Raw genomic sequence first — 18,921 nt, forward strand, 5'->3', positions numbered from 1 at the left:
CATTCCAGTCCCCTCTAATGAAAAGCACATCTTTTTTGGGCGTTAGTCCTAGAAGGTCTTGTAGGTCTTCATAGAACTGTTCAACTTCAGCTTCTTCAGCATTACTATTCAGGGCATAGACTTGGATTACTGTTATATTGAATGGTTTGCCTTGGAAACGAACAGAGGTCACTGTGTCGTTTTTGAGATTGCATCCAAGTACTGCATTTCTGACTCTGTTGACTATGATGACTACTCCATTTCTTCTAAGTGATTCTTGCCCATTGCTGCTACTGCTAAGTCACTTCAGTCATGTCCGATTCTGTGCAACCCCATAGATGGCAGCCCACCAGGCTCCTCTGTCCCTGGGGTTCTCCAGACAAGAACAGTGGAGTGGGTTGCCATTTTCTTCTCCAATGCATGCATACATGCTAAATCGCTTCAGTCATGTCTGACTCTGTGCAACCCTATGGACAGCAGCCCATCAGGCTCCTCTGTCCCGGGGATTCTCCAGACAAGAACACTGGAGTGGGTTGTCATTTTCTTCTCCAATGCATGCATGCACGCTAAGTCCCTTCAGTGGTGTCTGACTCTGTGCAACCCTATGGACAGCAGCCCAACAGGCTCCTCTGTCCACAGGATTTTCTAGGCAAGAATACTGGAGTGGGTTGCCATTTCCTTCTCCATTTCCTTGCCCACAGTAATGCACCCATTCCAGTCCATTTCAGTTCACTGATTACTAAAATGTCGATATTCAGTCTTACCATCACCTGTTTGACCACACATTGGTGAGTAAAATATCCAGTCTAGGAAGACACATGTCACTTCACACAGTTCATCAGCTTGAATCATTCACCCGGACCTATTCAACCACAAGGGAACCAGAAGGTACTCTGCCATCACATGTCCAGAAGAGATAAGAACTAGAAATATTTGGTAAAGATTTCTGACCCCCTCAACAAGAAAGCCTGTGTCATGATGTTGAAGCTGTATCCGACCTGAGCTCTGGGCAGGACTGTACCATGTATCACCTCTAAGACAGTATCCAGATACAAGTGCTCATCAGTCATTTTGGGTATATTTCTCTCTGATGATTCATAGTCATGCAATATATTATATGCAGAGATTGCATAATGAATATAAAGTAATTGGTTGGCTCAGTTATGAATTCAGCAATTCTTTTTAAAAGGAACTATTCCATTTTTCCTCTTGGATTATTAAAGTAATACGTCCTCATTATTAAAAAAAAAACTTGGAAAATAATGGAATACTCGAAAGAAGAGGGAGAAATCACCCATAATTTCACCTTCCAAAAATAGAGTTAATATTTTAGTGGAATTCCTTCCAAATGTTTTCTATGTATGTTTAAAAACTAGCTGTCATGATCACCAAAATAACTATTTCTTCATTGGTGCCCTTGTTCTGAATAGCTGATCTAACTGGCCCTAACTAGCTGACTGTTTTTTTTTTAAGATGTTTCAGCTCATTTCCTTGTAACATTGGTATTTTAGCATGGCAATATAGCACTTAAATGCTAATCAGTAACTAACTGTTGCAGGTCACATTCTGTATTTTGGAGCAATGAATCCCTAGTTTAAAAATTGCTTGTTAGTCTCAGACTAGCCTTAAAACAAATGAATAATTATAGTAGTTATTTTTATATGTTTCTGGTATTTTCTCCACCCAGTTTACTTATGAAAAGGGAACAGCCTTTGGAAGTTCAAATTACAATGAAATTTAAGCCACTTAAAATAATCAAGATTCTAGTTACCTTTCAAAATAATAAAAACTGGTGATGAGCCAAGTAATGACTAATCTAAGGAATAAATTAACCAAATATGTTAGAACTAGGATGATGGCTTTTTCGGAGTCCATTTAGTTATAAACTAGACTCTTTAGGTGAAAATATTTCAGTAATTATTACTCAACTTTTTCCAGGGACTGTTTTTCCTTAATATTTTTTCTGGCATTGCATTTGATGTGTAGATTTCTTTATTTCAACCAACAAAGAAAAGTCGGCCAAGCATCTACACAGAGCTCTTGTAATTTTACTATACTGCAGCAATCTTTCAGCCGTTTATGTTAATAAATGAAAGAATAACACAATGGATTGTGAACTTCTTCAGGGAAAAAATCATAAATTATCCATCTTTATAATCCTTACAACTCCTAGCAAAACGCACTTTATAGAGGAAACACCCAGAAACAAATAAATGTGATACAAAATGCAATCTGTATGTGAAAGGTATTTGAGTTTTTGATATATTTACCTTAGTGTTACTCATCTAAATCTTTGTATTCTGAAATATATCCTTATAATTTCCAAAAGAAAAGCTACTTAATTAGGTCATGTGAACATTTCTTGAAATGAGTTGACAAGTAACTACAAAATTTTTGTCCTCATTTATATCCCCAACAGGGCATGAGTGCTCATTTCATTCCATGCTCACCAATGGAGTTTACTCACAAAGTAAACAAACTAATTAGATCCACGGGACATGTCTCTTTTGTTTTCTCGTTATTAATGAGTTTGAACATTAGTAAAATATGCAGTACCCATTTCTTATTTTGTGAATTGACTGTTCATGTCCACACTTTTCCCATTTATCTGTTTAAGGTCTTACTGTTTTCTATTTCTAGTCTTTGTCCTCACATTGTGCAATATAAATACTTCTATCTCAAATAGGCACTTGTATACATGCAGCTCTGCTGTAAGACTGTTTCTATAAGGGTTAGTGACTTCTTTTTATTTATCTGGGAGCAACAGCATACACACAGCAGAGAAAATGCACACCACACTTCGCAGAATTATTCTTAGGATTAAAGGAGATAATCTAAGCAAAGCACTTAAAGCAGTGTTTGTCACATAGATGCTCACTAAATTATTTTAAGAAAATCAATACGTTTCATTGTTGAGCTAAACCTACACAATTTCATTTCAGAGTTTAGAAAAATCAAGATGCAGTATCTTTGAAAGATCACAAACCATACGTCCAAGTTGTAGATTTGAATCTCGATTCTCAAATCTTTCACCACAAATTTACATCAGACGGAAATACTCTTGAGATACTAAAGCTCTTGAAACTTCTGAAAGACCAGTATGAATTGTGAAATTAAAACCTTTTGGCCACCGATGGATTATTTCCCCTAGTCTGTAGTACTCTGCACCCAAATAGATGTCTTTTCTTTCCTCATTTAAATTTATAGGAAATTGGTGGTGAAAATAGTAAAGCTCAAAGAAGCCCAAAAATACATCACATGATTGACGTTTACTTCTCCAAATTAGTTAGCTTTTGTTTTCAGACAGAAGAGGCAGCTGCTCTCGTGGCCACTGACAGAAAAGCAGAACTAAAGCAACTGAGAGCCCTTGGGAATGGCCAGTCAGCTGCAGGGCTTAAGGCTTGGCAGTGGGTTAGGAGCATTTCTGTTGCTGCCAGGAGGAGGCGGGGTGGGGTGGTTGCAAAACTAGTCTGAAGCAAAAAAAAAAAAAAAAAAAAGTGAGGTTTTTCCGGGATAACAGCAGCAGCGTAGGGGCCGGGGGAGCAGGCCGGGTTCGCTGCCCAGCAGGCGGGTGTGTCCAGTACAGGCCGGAGGACGCAGGAGGCTGAGGGTGGGGGCGGGGGGAGCTGCGTCCAGGTCAGCGAAGGACAAAAGAAGCCGGACAATGACGCCGGTCGCCACCAGATCCCGGCTCGAAGGCCTCTAGTGAGAAACCGGCTCCCAACCTACAGCCAGTTTCCCCAGCATTCGCGAGACCCCAGAACCTCTTCAGGCATTTCCGGTAAGAAGCCCTGGGCCCGGGGCTTAGACCCCCTGCATCGCAGAGCGCAGGCGCCTTGCGATACTGGAGGCCGCGGACGCCGAAGGAGGGGGCGTGCGAGTCAGAGGAAAGCCTCTTCTGCGCCTGCGCTTTGTGTTTTTCCCCGGTCGCGGAGGATAGGGGTTGGAAACAAACCTTGAGCCGACGTCTGGTACTCCCTGGACTCCCGGCCGGGTCGCCCTTCACTCCTCCGCGCGGCGTCTTCGTAGGTCATCAGAGAGCTCCGCAGGGGTGTGGGTAGGTAAGAGTTCCCTGTTACAGGCGTCTTGGCTTCTCACCCCCGTTGCCCTCACGGAGGGGGCGGGGTGGCCGCTGGTCGCGCTGCGCTAGGCGCTGGGTCTGGCCCTTCTGCGCCTCCAGGGGCCGAGCCTTGGGGCCCCAGGAACCATTCCTTTTCCGAGCCCCCTGAAACTGGCTGGGAAATCAGCACCCTCAAACCCAGCGGCCCCCTCAGTAAAGCCTGGAGGGCCGGACCAGGCTAGGGTGGCAATCACGGCGACTGTTTGCCGGGTCCCACCCACTTGGGCCGTCCGGAGTGCTTGGCGCTGCCCCGGGGAGCGACCCCCTGGGGCCGCGGCGGGTGGAGGGAGAAGCGCCCCCCGTACCCCTGGGCCTCCTGTCCGGCTGGGGCTGGGGTGCAGCGCATCCCGGAGGGGCTGCCGCTCCCCGGAAGAGAGTGGCAGCCTCTACGCCGAAAGGACTCGGCCCCCGCAGACCGATCTGTCATCGCCGCCCCAGCTCGAGCAAAGCCCGTTCCAGCACCCAGGCATTTTTTTTCTCGTCGTTTTAGACCCAAAGGACGCGGCGGTGTTCCTTCCGTCTACGTTTTCTTTTGTACCTTTGAAAAATTATAAAAGGTGATCTAACTTTTAAACTGTTAACTTCATTTGTACTACTGTGATTGCCTATTATTATATTCCAGACTGAGGGTGTTATTGCACCCTCTAGCCCCCACATTTGATAACTTTTTTCTTTGACAAAATAGGCAGCTTGTTGATCGAATTAGGTTCCTTAATTTATTGTTTTGAGCTTGTCTTTTGAATTGGCAGAAGTTCAGTGGTTTGATCTAGTAGAACTAATTTTTCACCTAACTTCTTTTCCTTTTTTTCTCACCCGGATATTAAACTGCATGTTTGGTGTAAAATTTTTTTTTAATATTAAAATAAAGGAAAAGGGGAAATAATCAACTATGATTCCACAGTTAAAGGTAATCAACAATAGTTAATTTTGACTTTTTACTTGAGTCTTTTCCCCATGGCATTTTCTTAATGAAGATGATGAGATTTTCTGTACAGTTGGATTACCCACTTTTCTTGCTTAAAATTATATTTTGAGCATTTCCCCATATTTAAAAAAAAAACTTCATAAATATAACTTTATGATTTTGATTACAAAATCATAACTGATAACATGAACCAACTATCTTTTGAAATAGTTATATTACAGGTAAAACTGAATTCCCTGTTAAGTATCATCCCCTGGTATGCTAGATAATATGAAAGTATCACAGTTTATTTAATCCAGTGGGTCTCAGGTTCCCTTTCTACTCTTAAAAATTATCGAGGAGTAATAGAGTTTTTGTTTTTCTAATGAAGTATATATACTACTTTAGAAATTGAAACTGAAAATTAATTTTTTTATTTATTCATTTAAAATTAACAAGAAACCAGTTAACTATATATTAATATATGTTTAAAATAGCTAAACTATATTTTTTAATATTGGGTTTTTTTTTTTTTTTACATTTTTTTGTAGATCACTTTAACATCTGGTATTATAGGAGACAAGTAGAATCTCATTTGGTGTGCTACCTTATTTAAGCTCAAGCGTGTTAAGAAAATCCATCCTTGCACAGATAAATATTTGGACAGGAAGGCCCTCACCCCCCAAAAAGATTTGGGGTTTTTAGGAGCCCTCAGACCACAGTTTGAAAAAGCTGATTTAATCGTTCTCATATTGATGAGCTGTTAGGTTCTTTGCAGTTTTCACTATTACAAACACTGCAACATTGAAAGTTCTTTGTGATGTATTCTTGAGCATAGTACTAGTGTTTCTCTAGACGTAGAATTGCTAGGTCATAGAGTATGTACCTAAAAAGTCTTGACAGACATAAACATCACTTTTGATGTCCACATAACTTTTTATGTCCTAATGTTGGTGTCTAGATTGTTTTAATTAATGATCTGGCATAATACCTTTGCATAGTTTTAGTCATTTTGAATTATTTTCTTGAACTTATGGAATGAGAATTATTAGATCAAATCTTAGGAATCTTTCTTAAGTCTTTTGGTATATATTGTCATATTGTTCCCCTGACTGAGTATACTGCTTTACTTCTTATCATCAGGGTCTGTGATGCTCTTTTTATCAGACCCTTACCAACCATGTGTGCTTTTATTAATAGAAAGATTGTATTCTGATTTAGTAGGCAGCCAAAGGTATGTATTTTAGTTCGTGTTACTTTGATAGTGCGGACTGTACACTGAATTTTTTTTCATAATTTTACTAGTTTGTTCATATTTTTTGCCTGTTTATGGTCCAGTGTCCAAGTGTTTTTCTAAAAGATTTGTAATATCTTTTTATATTATAAGGATACATGCTATCATTTTTTGAAGGAAAGGAACAAAATTAACTTTTTTCCTATTTATAGTAGTATATTTTTGTTAAAAAATACTATAAGGACATATAGATATGAAAAGCTTACATAATCTCAGACACCATTATTAATAGTTTGGTCTTTGCTCCTCTGTATTTTTTTTTCGTTGTGCCTTTGCTAATACTATCATTTTTTTTTTTTTACAACTTATTTGTAAAAATGAGTTTGTACTATGCATGAGGTTTTAGAATTTGGTTTTTCTTTTTTTTGTCTTTTAACATTATATATTGGGTATTTTTCTATAGAAGTACATAGAACTCTGGGCAAAGTTCTTTCAGAGTGGCTTTAGGACACCAGTTGTGGCCTTTAGCTATCTGATGTCAGGCTCCTGTCCTCTTCTGTATTCTCTTCCTAGGTGATTTCATCTGTTAACAGCTATGTGCTGCCAATTTCCAAATCTTTATCTCAGACCTCTCTCCTGCATTCCAGATCCTTACATTCAACTACCCATTGGACATCTCCCCCAGGACAGTCTCAAGGTACTTCAAACACCAGTCTAAACGTAAACTCTTGTTTTCCCTCAGTCCTGTTCCTCTTTGTATTGCCCATTATGGTCAGTGGTACTGCCGGCCACCTAGCTGATCTTACAGTTCAGAGGTTAAAGCCTCTGCCTGCAATGTGGGAGACCTGGGTTTGATCCCTGGGTTGCAAAGATCCCCTGGAGAAGGAAATGGCAACCCACTCCAGTATTCTTGCCTGGAGAATCCCATGGATGGAGGAGCCTGGTGGGCTACAGTTCATGGGCTCACAAAGAGTCAGACATGACTGAGCCACTTCACTTCACTTCACTGCGGGCCACCTACGCATTGTGATGGCAACCTAGCTAATCCTAGCTTTCTCCCTTATTTTCACTCTCCAAAAGTCACCATTCTTTAGCCACTTGAATATCTGTTTCCTTTCTGTCTAATCTGTCTCAGTTCAGACTCTCATCATCTCTCACTTGAACCATTTCAGGAGCCTCCTTACTGTTGTTTTTTTGTTTTCTGACAAATCTTCCACGTTGTTGCCAATTTGGTTTCACTCATGAAGAGATTTTTAAAAATCATTTTTGTAAAACTAAATACTGTAAGTACTTGTTTGTAAAACTGTGTGTACATAAATAACCAAGTGAGTAAAGATACTACTTACAACAGGTTATTATGCACATGTAAATAAAATTCCTTAGAATAGGCAGTATATCTTGTATTTCTTTTGTGTCTTCTCTACAAGGTGGATTACTGGCACAATAAATTTGATTGAAATGGGAAATATGTGCAGTTTAATAAGATTTCATGTCAAAAGATTTCAGTATCACACTTCCTTCGTGGCTCAATTGGTAAAGAATCTGCCTGCAGTGCAGGAGACCAGGGTTCAATCCCTGGGTCGGGAAGATCCCCTGGAGAAGGGAATGACAACCCACTCTGGTATTTTGTCTGGAGAAGTCTATGGACCGAGGAGCTTGGTGGGATACAGTCCATGGAGTGGCAAAAAATTGGACATGACTGAGCAACTAAGCACACACCCATCATACCTTTTATAAATTATTAGATTATGATTTAATTATCCTACTTTTTGGGTATCTTTTAGGTGCCTTAAAGAACATAGTGCTTAGTAGTATTGCTATTTAGAAATACTTTGTAAGTAGAAATTCCTTATTAAGTATTACTTAATAAATTCTATATTCTTTAAGAAAAATTATCTGGCTTTTTCTAATGAGAATTGTTTCTTTCAGTTCTGCACTTTATTTTTTTTAATACATTTTGTATTCAGAGTCCCTTCATTACTTTTTGCTATGTTTATTTTTAATGTAATATTTATCAAAAGGATACCTGTACATAATTTAAAAAGTCAAATAATACTACAAGACTTATAATGAAAAGCAGCCCTCTGCCCTCATGCTCTCCCGTAAATCCCACTCTGCAGAAGCAAAAACAGAAGCAACTTTTCTGAGTGTTCCTCATCGGAATCACAAACACAGAAAATAATTTGACTGTTTTCTCAGTTCCCCCAAGGGTGATTTATAACTACAATTGACCCTTGAACAACCCAAGTTTGAACTGCAGGTCCACTTATTCATGGACCTTGAGTTTTTTCAGTAGTAAATAAATACTGCAGTACTACATGATCCTGCTTGGTTGAATCCATGGATACAGAGGAATTTCAGACACTGAGGAACTGTGGATATGGAGGGCCAACTGTAAATTACACACAACTTCATGAAGAGTCAGCTCCTGTAGCCCACTGTTAAAGGGTCAACTGCAGTAGCACTTCAGATGCTGCTGCTAAGTCGCTTCAGTCGTGTCCGACTCTGTGCGACCCCAGAGACGGCAGCCCACCAGGCTCCCCAGTCCCTGGGATTCTCAAGGCAAGAACACTGGAGAGGGTTGCCATTTCCTTCTCCAATGCAGGAAAGTGAGAAGTGAAAGGGAAGTCGTTCAGTCGTGTCCGACTCTTAGCGACCTCATGGACTGCAGCCAACCAGGCCCCTCCGTCCATGGGATTTTCCAGGTGAGAGTACTGGAGTGGGTTGCCATTGCCTTCTCCATAGGAGAGATGTTAATACATTACATAGAGTGGATGCCTCAGAACATTAAGGATTAATTATCTCACAGAACCTTTATCGAGAAATGTTGCCCCACAGTCAGCAATTTGCCTCTTTTCACCTCTAGGTTTTTAAATAACATGCTTTCTTATACAGCTCTCTCTCCTACTCCCATCCTACCACAAAGTAAACAAACAAATAAGTTTTAGATATTATTTACCAACTTCCTATTACAGAAGATGGGAGTTTAGTTTTGTTACACCAACCTCCACATTTAAACACCGCACTTCTCTCCTTTATGTTTGCATATTATATGTTAATTTTTAGGGGCTTCCCAGGTGGCTCAGTGGTAAAGAATCTGCCTGGCAGTGCAGGAGACAAGGAGTTGCAGGTTTCATCCCTGGGTTGGGATGATCCCTTGGAGGAGGACATGGCAACCCACTCCAGTATTCTTGCCTGAAAAATCCTGTGGACAGAGGAGCCTGCTGCTGCTGCTAAGTCGCTTCAGTCGTGTCCGACTCTGTGCGACCCCAGAGACAGCAGCCCACCAGGGAGGAGCCTAGCGGGCTACAATCCAAAGGGTCCCAAAGAGTTGGACACGACTGAGCACACAGCACACATTGTTTAGCCATGTAAATATTTTGTACAGCTGAGCTAGGTAGTATATTATAATGATATGTTCTTATATAATTTTGTTTTTCCTATAGTTAAAATTATCTTGGTTTTTAAATATATCTTTTTTTTATCTTTAATATGTTAACAAACTTCCAGACAAGACGTAAATCTTTGGTAGATTCACACATGTCAGATAATCTGTTTGTTTGCAGCATCCCTCCTGTCACCCTTCTCCCTGCCTCCATCTTGGGTAGCTCTCTAGACCTGTTGCACAGCTGTCTTCCTGAAGTGACCTTTTATGGTCGTCTGTGAATTTCTTTTGTCTCTCCCCTGTGGTGGACAGCTTGTTTCCAGGATGTCAGGTCTTTCTTCCTTGGTGTCTATTAAATCCTTCATGTTGGCAAAGTACATTTTCTAGTAGTTGCTGAAAAAGACCGAGTGGGAGGCACATTTTGCCATACCTCCTTCATTGTGTGTGTGCACATGCATTTCCTTACTTTCTGGCATTATAAGATACTCCATGCTCTTGTATATCTCCTGTCCCAGTCTTAGCGTCAGCCATTCCTGCAAGGAACCTTGGTTCCTTTTGTTGAAGAAACACACGGGCACTAGTGTGTTTGTTGACACTAGGATTGTCTTGCTTTTAGGCCCTTTTAGCTGATGGAGCAAGAGATAAATGGGTTTATGATAATATCTATAAATATTTCAAGTAAAAAATTATTACAAATGTGTAACCACCTGTGTCCATGTTAAGGTGAACATGAATTTATTCTGATGTCTCCAACTCAAATTTGTTATCATATGGATCATATTCTAGCTCTTCCCCTTAACTTACCTATAACCTTTCCTTCTAAAAGTGGGAGACCTTGCTCCCACCATCAGCCATCCATTTATTTAATTTCATTTCTAGCCTATGTGTATGGGGGTTTCAGAATTAACCCATACCCCCATGGGAAACAGTTTTATCAACTAGAGCAGCGGTTCCCAACCTCTGGGTGGTTTGCCCCAGGGACCAGTTTTATGGAAGACAAGTTTTCCATGGACCGGGCTGGGGAGGGTGCTTTCAGGATGATTCGAGTGCATTACATTTATTCTGTGTTTTATTATTATTATATCAGCTCTACCCCAGAGGCATTAGATCCTGGAGGTTGGGAATCCCTGAACTAGAGTATAATGCTTGTGTTGCTTTTAGACTCCACTCATTTCCCAAGGTAGAACTTTTATTTTTCCACCCTTTTCAGCATAGTTGTTTTATATATTCATAATGCATTTAGACATTTTTTTTCCCCCAGATTCTGCATTCCATCTGAGTTCTCCAGCCTTCTAAATATTTTTTAAATTTGCATACATTGAGATTGTTCTTTGTATTACAAAGTTGTATGGGTATTAAACACTTAATGTTTTGTATTCACTATTATAGTATTGTAGAGAATAATTTCACCACTCTAAAAAATCCACTTTGCTTTACCTGTTCAGTCCTCCCCTAGTCCAAAGCACGGGTTATCACTGATGTATTTACTGTCTTTCTAGTTTTACCCTTTCCAGTATATCATAAAATTAGAAACCTATAGTAGTACATAGATTTTTTTTAGACTGACTTCTTTTACTTAGCAATACCCATTTAAAATTCATCCATCTTTTTGTGTATTGATAGTATATTTCTTCATATCACTGAATAATATTCCATTACATGGATGTACCAAGGTTTATTTATCCACTCATTGAAGGACATCTTCGATGCTTCCACATTTTGGCAGTTATGAATAACATTGCTATAAACTTTCACATCTAAGTGCTTGTGTGGACATAAATCTTTAAATCAGTTGGGTAAATACCTAGTATTACCGTTGCTGGACCATATGGTAAGACCATATTTAGTTTTATAAGAGACTGCCAAGGTGTCTTCCAAGGTGACTGTACATGTTGCATTCCTAAATGAAAGTTCTTGCTGCTTGGCATCCTTGGGGCATTTGGTATTGTCAGGGTTTTTTTTTGAATTTCAGCCATTGTGAGAGATACAAAATGATACCGTGTTATTTTAATCTGTAGTTCTCTAAAGATAAATGATGTTCAGCGTTTTATCATATCTTTGTTTCAAAATTTTACATCTTTTTTTAAATTAAAAACTAACTTCATTTCTATTTTGGCTGTGCTGGGTCTTCACTGCTGTGCAGGCTTTTCTCTACTTTACAGTGAGCAGGGGCTCTTTTTTGTGGTGCATGGGCTTCTCATTGCAGTGGCTTCTCTTGTTTCAAAGTACGGCCCCCAGGGCGTGTGGGCTTCAGTAGTTGTGGTGTATGGGCTCAGTATTTGTGGTTCCTGGGCTCTAGAACATACACTCCATGGTTGTAGCACAAACTTAGTTGCTCCATGGCATGTGGGTCTTCCCAGACCAGGGGTCAAACGTGTGTCTCCTGCACTGGCAGGGGGATTCTTTACCACTGAGCCTCCAGGGAAGCCTTTTAACTTTTATTTTATATTGGAGTACAGTTGATTAGTCAGGTGGGCCTTAGAAAGCATCACTATAAACAAAGCTAGTGGAGGTGATCGAATTCCAGTTGAGCTATTTCAAATCCTGAAAGATGATGCTGTGAAAGTGCTGCACTCAATATGCCAGCAAATTTGGAAAACTCAGCAGTGGCCACAGCACTGGAAAAGGTCAGTTTTCATTCCAATCCCCAAAAAAGGCAACGCCAAAGAATGCTCAAAACTACCACACAATTGCACTCATCTCACACGCTAGTAAAGTAATGCTCAAAATTCTCCAAGCCAGGCTTCAACAGGACGTGAATCGTGAACTTCCAGATGTTCAAGCACTTTTGGAAAAGGCAGAGGAACTGGAGATCAAATTGCCAACATCCGCTGGATCATGGAAAAAGCAAGAGAGTTCCAGAAAAACATCTATTTCTGCTTTATTGACTATGCCAAAGCCTTGGACTGTGTGGATCACAATAAACTGTGGAAAATTCTTCAAGAGATGGGAATACCAGACCACCTGACCTGCCTCTTGAGAAACCTATATGCAGGTCAGGAAGCAACAGTTAGAACCGAACATGGAACAGACTGGTTCCAAATAGGAAAAGGAGTACGTCAAGGCTGTATATTGTCACCCTGCTTATTTAACTTCTATGCAGAGTACATCATGAGAAACACTGGGCTGGAAGAAGCACAAGCTGGAATCAAGATTGCCAGGAGAAATATCAATAACCTCAGATATGCAGATGACACCACTCTTATGGCAGAAAGTGAAGAGGAACTAAAAAGCCTCTTGATGAGAGTGAAAGAGGAGAGTGAAAAAGTTGGCTTAAAGCTCAACATTCAGAAAATGAAGATCATGGCATCCGGTCCCACCACTTCATGGGAAATAGATGGGGAGACAGTGGAAACAGTGTCAGACTTTATTTTTGGGGGCTCCAAAATCACTGCAGATGGTGTCTGCAGCCATGAAATTAAAAGATGCTTACTCCTTGGAAGAAAAGTTATGACCAACCAAGATAGCATATTGAAAAGCAGAGACATTACTTTACCAACAAAAGTCTGTCTAGTCAAGGCTATGGTTTTTCCAGTGGTCATGTATGGATGTGAGAGTTGGACTGTGAAGAAGGCTGAGCGCTGAAGAATTGATGCTTTTGAACTGTGGTGTTGGAGAAGACTCTTGAGAGTCCCTTGGACTGCAAGGAGATCCAACCAGTCCATTTCAAAGGAGATCAGCCCTGGGTGTTCTTTGGAAGGAATGATGCTGAAGCTGAAAGTCCAGTACTTTGGCCACCTCATGCGAAGAGTTGACTCACTGGAAAAGACTCTGATGCTGGGAGGGATTGGTGGCAGGAGGAGAAGAGGACGACAGAGGATGAGATGGCTGGATGGCATCACCGACTCGATGGATGTGAGTTTGAGTGAACTCTGGGAGATGGTGATGGACAGGGAGGCCTGGCGTGCTGCGATTCATGGGGTTGCAAAGAGTCAGACACGACTGAGTGACTGAACTGAACTGAACAGTTGATTAACAATAATTGTGTTTAAATTGGTTGTACAGCAGAGTGATTCAGTTATACATATACATGTATCCATTCTTTTTAAAAATCTTTTCCTATTTAGGTTATTACAGAGAATTGAGCAGAGTTCCCTGTGCTTTATGTTGTTCAGTCACTCAGTTGTGTCTGACTGTTTGTGACCCCATGGACTGCAGCACGCCAGGCCTCCCTGTCTTTCACCATCTCCCGGAGCTTGCTCATACTCATGTCCATTGAGTTAGTGATGCCATCTACCCCATGTTGCCTCCTTCTCCTCTTTCCCTCAATCTTTCCCACTATCAGGGTCTTTTCCAATGAGTTGGCTCTTTGCATCAGGTGGCCGAAGTATTGGAGCTTCAGCATCATTCCTTCCAATGAATATTCCGGATTGATTCCCTTTCTTATTTGGAGACGTATCTGTTCAGAACTCTTGCCCGTTTTTAAATTGGATTGTTTGTTATCTACTGGGGAAGCTAGAAAGTTCAGGCTATGGAAGAATCCGAACAAACTTTTTGGCCAACCCAATAATTATTGAATTTTAAGAGTTTTTTGAGGATTTTAGATACAAGTCCTTTATTAGTTATGTGTTTTGCAACTCTTGTCATCCACTCTGTGGCTTGTCTTCTCATTTTCTTAACAGTGTCTTTTTCAGAGCAGATATTTTTAACTTTATAAGGTCCAACTTACCAATTTTTCTTTCATGTCTCATGTCATTACTGTTACTGCTAAGTCACTTCAGTTGTGTCCGACTCTGTGCGACCCCATAGACGGAAGCCCACCAGGCGTCCTCCAGGACGGAGAATCCCGTCCCTGGGATTCTCCAGGCAGGAACACTGGAGTGGGTTGCCATTTCCTTCTCCAGTGCGTGAAAGTGAAAAGTGAAAGGGAAGTCGCTCAGTCGTGTCCGACTCTTAGTGATGCCATGGACTGCAGCCCACCAGGCTCCTCCGTCCATGAAATTTTCCAGGCAAGAGTACTGGAGTCGGGTGCCATTGCCTTCTCATGTCATTGGTCATCACCAAACCCAGGGTTTGGGAAGTTTTCAGCTATTATGTCTTCAAATATGTTCTCTCTGCTCCTTTCTCTCCTGAAACTCCTTTAATGTAAAGTTAGTACATTTAATGTCATCTCAGAGTTCTCTTAAGTTGTCTTTTTTTTTTTCCTGTTCAGCTTGAGTGATTTCTACTACTCTGTCTTCCAGTTAACGGATCTGTTCTTCTGTATCATCCTACTGCTGATTCCTTCCAGTGTATTTTTTTCTTTCAGTTATTGTATTCTTCAACTCTGTTTGGGTCTTTATGTTTTCTAATTCTTTGCTAGAAACTAATTTCTCACTGTGTTCATTTGTTCTTTTACCAAGTGCTTTGAGCATTTTCATGATCATTACCATGAACTCTTTATCAAGTGGGTTGCTTATCTCCACTTAGTTCTTCTTCTGGGGTTTTATTTTATTCCTTCATTTGGGCCATACTCCTCTGTTGCCTAATTCTTTGTATTTGGTAGGTTGGTTACACTTCCTGATCTTGGACTAGTGAAACCCTATGTAGAAGATGTCCTGTGGTGTCCCACACCCACTGCCCTCTCATCCCCAGACCTATGTGCTCTAGAGAGTGCACTCTGGGTGGACTGCAGGGGCCCTTCCTTTGTGGTGGGATGACCTCTTCTTTGGTTTGGTTGCCAAGCTCTAAGTAGTGTGAAGGCTGCCAGCTGCTGGTGGCAGGGGCAGGTCCTGGCATGGCTGGCTGTATGGCCTGGGGTGTTCCAATCCTGATGCTGGGCTGCTGGTGGACAGGGCTGGATTATGAGCTGATTGGCCCAGAACTAGTACTGGCCCATTAGTGGGTGAAGCTGGGTTCTGAGGCTGGTGTTGGCCTGCTGGTAGGTGGGACTGTTTCCTGACATGGGTGGCTTTGAGGTCTGGGATGTCCTGGAGCTGATGCTGGCCTGCTGTTGCTTGGGTCCAGATCTTGTGGTTAATAAGCCAGAATGATGTTTGTCATCACAAGTGTCCACATGGTAGAATGAGCTCCTCAAAATCACTGGTGCCAGCATCTGTGTCCCCAGGGTGAGTCCCATTTGTCTCCTGAAATCAGCAAGTGAGTCTGAACAACCTCCTTTCAAATTACTGCTTCTGCCCTGGATCTCAGAGCATGTGTGATTTTGTGTGAACGCTTAAGTTTCTGTTTCTCCCAGCCCTCTGGCTCTCCTGAGTGTAAGCCTAAAGCCTAATGTTTAGAGGGCTTATCCTCCTGTTGCAGGACCTCCAGGCTGGGAAACTTGCTGTGGGGCTCAGGCTTCTCATTCCTTGGGCAGAACCTCTGCAATCGTTTATGCTGTTTATGGGTCACCCACCCAGGGATATGTGCCTTGACTGTACCATGTCTCCACCTTTCCTGCCCATCTTGTTGTGGTTCCTTCTTTATATTAGGTTATAGAAGACTTTTTCTGCAAGTTCTCATCAGTGGTTGCTCTTTAAATAGTAATCTTGGGACTTTCTTGGTGGTCCAGTGGCTAAGACTCTGTGTTTCCAAAGCAGGGAGCCTGGGTTTGATCCTTGGTCAGGGAACTAGATCCCACATGCTGCAACTAAGTTTGCCTGCGACAACTAAAAGATCCTGCATGCCTCAACAGATCCAAGATAACCACATGCCACAGCTAAGACCTGGCACAGCCACAATAAATAAATATTTAAAAAATAAATAGTAGTTTTGATGTGTCCATGGAAGGAGCTATAGATATTTTGTAGATATTCTTTACCAAACTGAAGAAGTTCCCCTCTAATCATAATTTCCTGAGAGTTTTTATCATGAGTGTTGGGTTTTGTCAAATGGTTTTTCTTTTGCATCAGTCAGTATGATTGTTTGATAACTCTTCTTTAGTCTGTTGATGTGGTACATTACATTGATTAATCTTCAGATGTTGAACCCACCTTTTTATCTGGATAAATCCCATTTGGTGGTTGTGTATAATTCTGTTTATGCATTGTTGGGTTCAGTTTGGTAATACCTTGTTGTAGATTTTTACTTCTATGTTCATAAGCTACATTGGTCTGCAGTTTCCTTTCCTGTAATGTCTTTATGGTTTGGTGTTATGAGTCATGCTGGTCTCAGTTTTCTGGAGGAGACTTTGGAGAATTGGGATCATTTCTTCATTAAATGGTAAAATTCACAAGTGAAGCTATCTAGATTTGGTGACTTATTTTGTGGAAGGTTATTAATTATTAATTCAGTTTCATTAATATATGTAGGACTTCAGGTTATCTGTTTCTCCTTGTGTGAATTTTGGTAGTTTGTGTTTTTCAAGAAATTGATCCATTTCATTGAAATGATCAAGTTTGGGGATATAGAGTTGTTCATAATATTCCTCTATTTTTCTTTAAGTGTCCATGATATCATATCAGTAGTTATGACCCCTCTTTCATTTCTGATATTGGTAATTTGTATCTCTCTTTTTAAAATTAGCCTAGTTTATCACCTTTACTTTTGTAAAGAGTTTTTGTTTTCAGTGATTTTCTTCATTTCTCTTATTGTTTTCCTGTTTTTAACTTACTGATTTCTGCTCTAATGTATTTTATTTATCTTTTCTGCTACCTACTTTGGCCTTAAATTGCTCTTTTTCTGATTTCCCAAGATGGAAGCTTAGCATATGGATTTTTAGATAATTCTTTTTTAATATATGCACTTAATACTATTAAAAACACCTCAAAGCACTGCTTTTACTACATCCCGTAATCCTCACTTGAATTTTTAGATTGCTGCTATCAATTTCCATGATTACTTTTTTCTTCATATCTTCCTTATGTATGGCTTCCTATTGCTGTTTCATAGTTGTGTTGCTTTTTTTCTGAGAATGTAAGTTTCTTTGATGTTTTCTTCTTCCTATATTATATCTTCCTCCAAGCTCCTTTTATTTCTTTTGGTGTCTGTGTGTTTTCATGTACTTTTGTATATGTATGGTATAACCACAATTTTAAAATGGAAATAGAAGTAATACACTTGAATGAATTAGGATGACATACCATTGTTATTGAGAATTGTTCTGAAGTTTACCTTGTGCTAGCATAATTAATTGTTCCTTTGAAGATGACCCTTTCTTTCTGTCTCTTCTGTCTTCAGGATTCAAAGTTTCACTATAGAGTAACTGTGGATTCCTCTTTGCAGTCTGTTGAACCATGTGAGGGTTAAGGATGCTGACCTTCTCTGCTGTCAGAAATTCTTCCATAACCTAGTCAGTCCTCCGTGCCCGTGGTTCTTCCAGATCCATGGTTCCACCAACCCTGATTGTGCAGGATTGCAGTATTTACTATCGAAAAAAATCTGCATGTCCGTGAACTGTGCAGTTCAGACCCATGTGGTTCAAGGGTCAGCTGTATTTATGTTGCTTGGTAATGGGTTCCCTGTATCTGTTGTGTCTTTAATCAGTTCTGGAACTCCTGGCATTATCTTTAGAAGCATTCTTGTTCCATGCTCTCTAGTCTCCTTGTAGGGCTCCATTCTCATTCTGTCATCCATGTTTCTTAACTTCTTTTTCATATTTTCTTCTTCCCTATTTCTCTGGGCTGCATTTGAGGTTATTTCTTCAGATAGGTCTTCAGTTCTTTGATTCTGTATTAAGCTCTGTCTAACCTTTTTAATTACGTCTTTAAAGTATCATTTTTTTGAGCTTCATGTCCCCAGTTTGTGGTGACTATCATCGGTGGCTCTAGTAAAGCGCTCGCATTTGTTTATTGTCTTTCATCTTTCATTTTCCTCTCCTTTTCCGTACTTCAGGCCACCATTCACATGTGTTTAATAATGTATATCTTTTTGTTTGTATATTATTGCAAAATTTGTATTGTATTTTACAAAAGCAACAGTTTGTAACAGACTGAAAGCTTAAAAAGTCATTCACTATCAGCTGTTTGAGGAACATTGCTGGAAGTGTTCCCCCTTCTGCACTTAGTCTTAGTTGCTTTCTTATGATGTCGTTTAACTTGTCCCTCTATGCTTGAATTTCCTGTAAACATGCAGTTAGTGCTAAAAGCTTGATTAGATTTGGAGTCAGTTACTGTTTTTGTTTTTTAAGGCAGGAATACTTTGTAGGTGATTGTATGTCTTCCACATGAAGCACATAATGTTTGGTTCTTTCACATTTATTGATGGTGAAATTGATCACTGGATTCATATGTATTGGCCTGATCCCACGTTATAAAGTTTCCCACCAGCCTTTCATCCAACAGTTTTAACATCCATTGATAGCCATTGCCTAGTCCATTTATTGCATTAGGGACTGTGAAGAGATGATTTTTTAAATGTTAATATCCTTCTGCATTTATCAA

The 18,921-nt window shown here is 40.3% G+C and overlaps 1 protein-coding gene across 10 annotated transcripts in view; it reads left to right on the forward strand.

Annotated features, from left to right (window-relative positions):
• The first annotated feature begins 3,542 nt into the window (after positions 1-3,542).
• ZFYVE16 (zinc finger FYVE-type containing 16) overlaps positions 3,543-18,921 on the forward strand; it is a 61,109-nt gene continuing 45,730 nt past the window's right edge. For 2 of the 10 annotated variants that reach the window (XM_055562831.1, XM_055562830.1), the window contains exon 1: positions 3,842-4,036. The gene's annotated coding sequence lies outside the window, so the exon portion shown is untranslated. Of the gene's footprint in view, positions 3,761-3,841; positions 4,041-4,589; positions 4,657-6,810; positions 6,935-18,921 lie in introns of those variants that run through there. The other 8 variants (XM_055562829.1, XM_055562825.1, XM_055562828.1 and 5 more) reach the window with 8 other exon arrangements.

This window comes from Bubalus kerabau, chromosome 1, assembly GCF_029407905.1.
Source record: "Bubalus kerabau isolate K-KA32 ecotype Philippines breed swamp buffalo chromosome 1, PCC_UOA_SB_1v2, whole genome shotgun sequence".
NCBI lineage: Eukaryota > Metazoa > Chordata > Mammalia > Artiodactyla > Bovidae > Bubalus > Bubalus kerabau.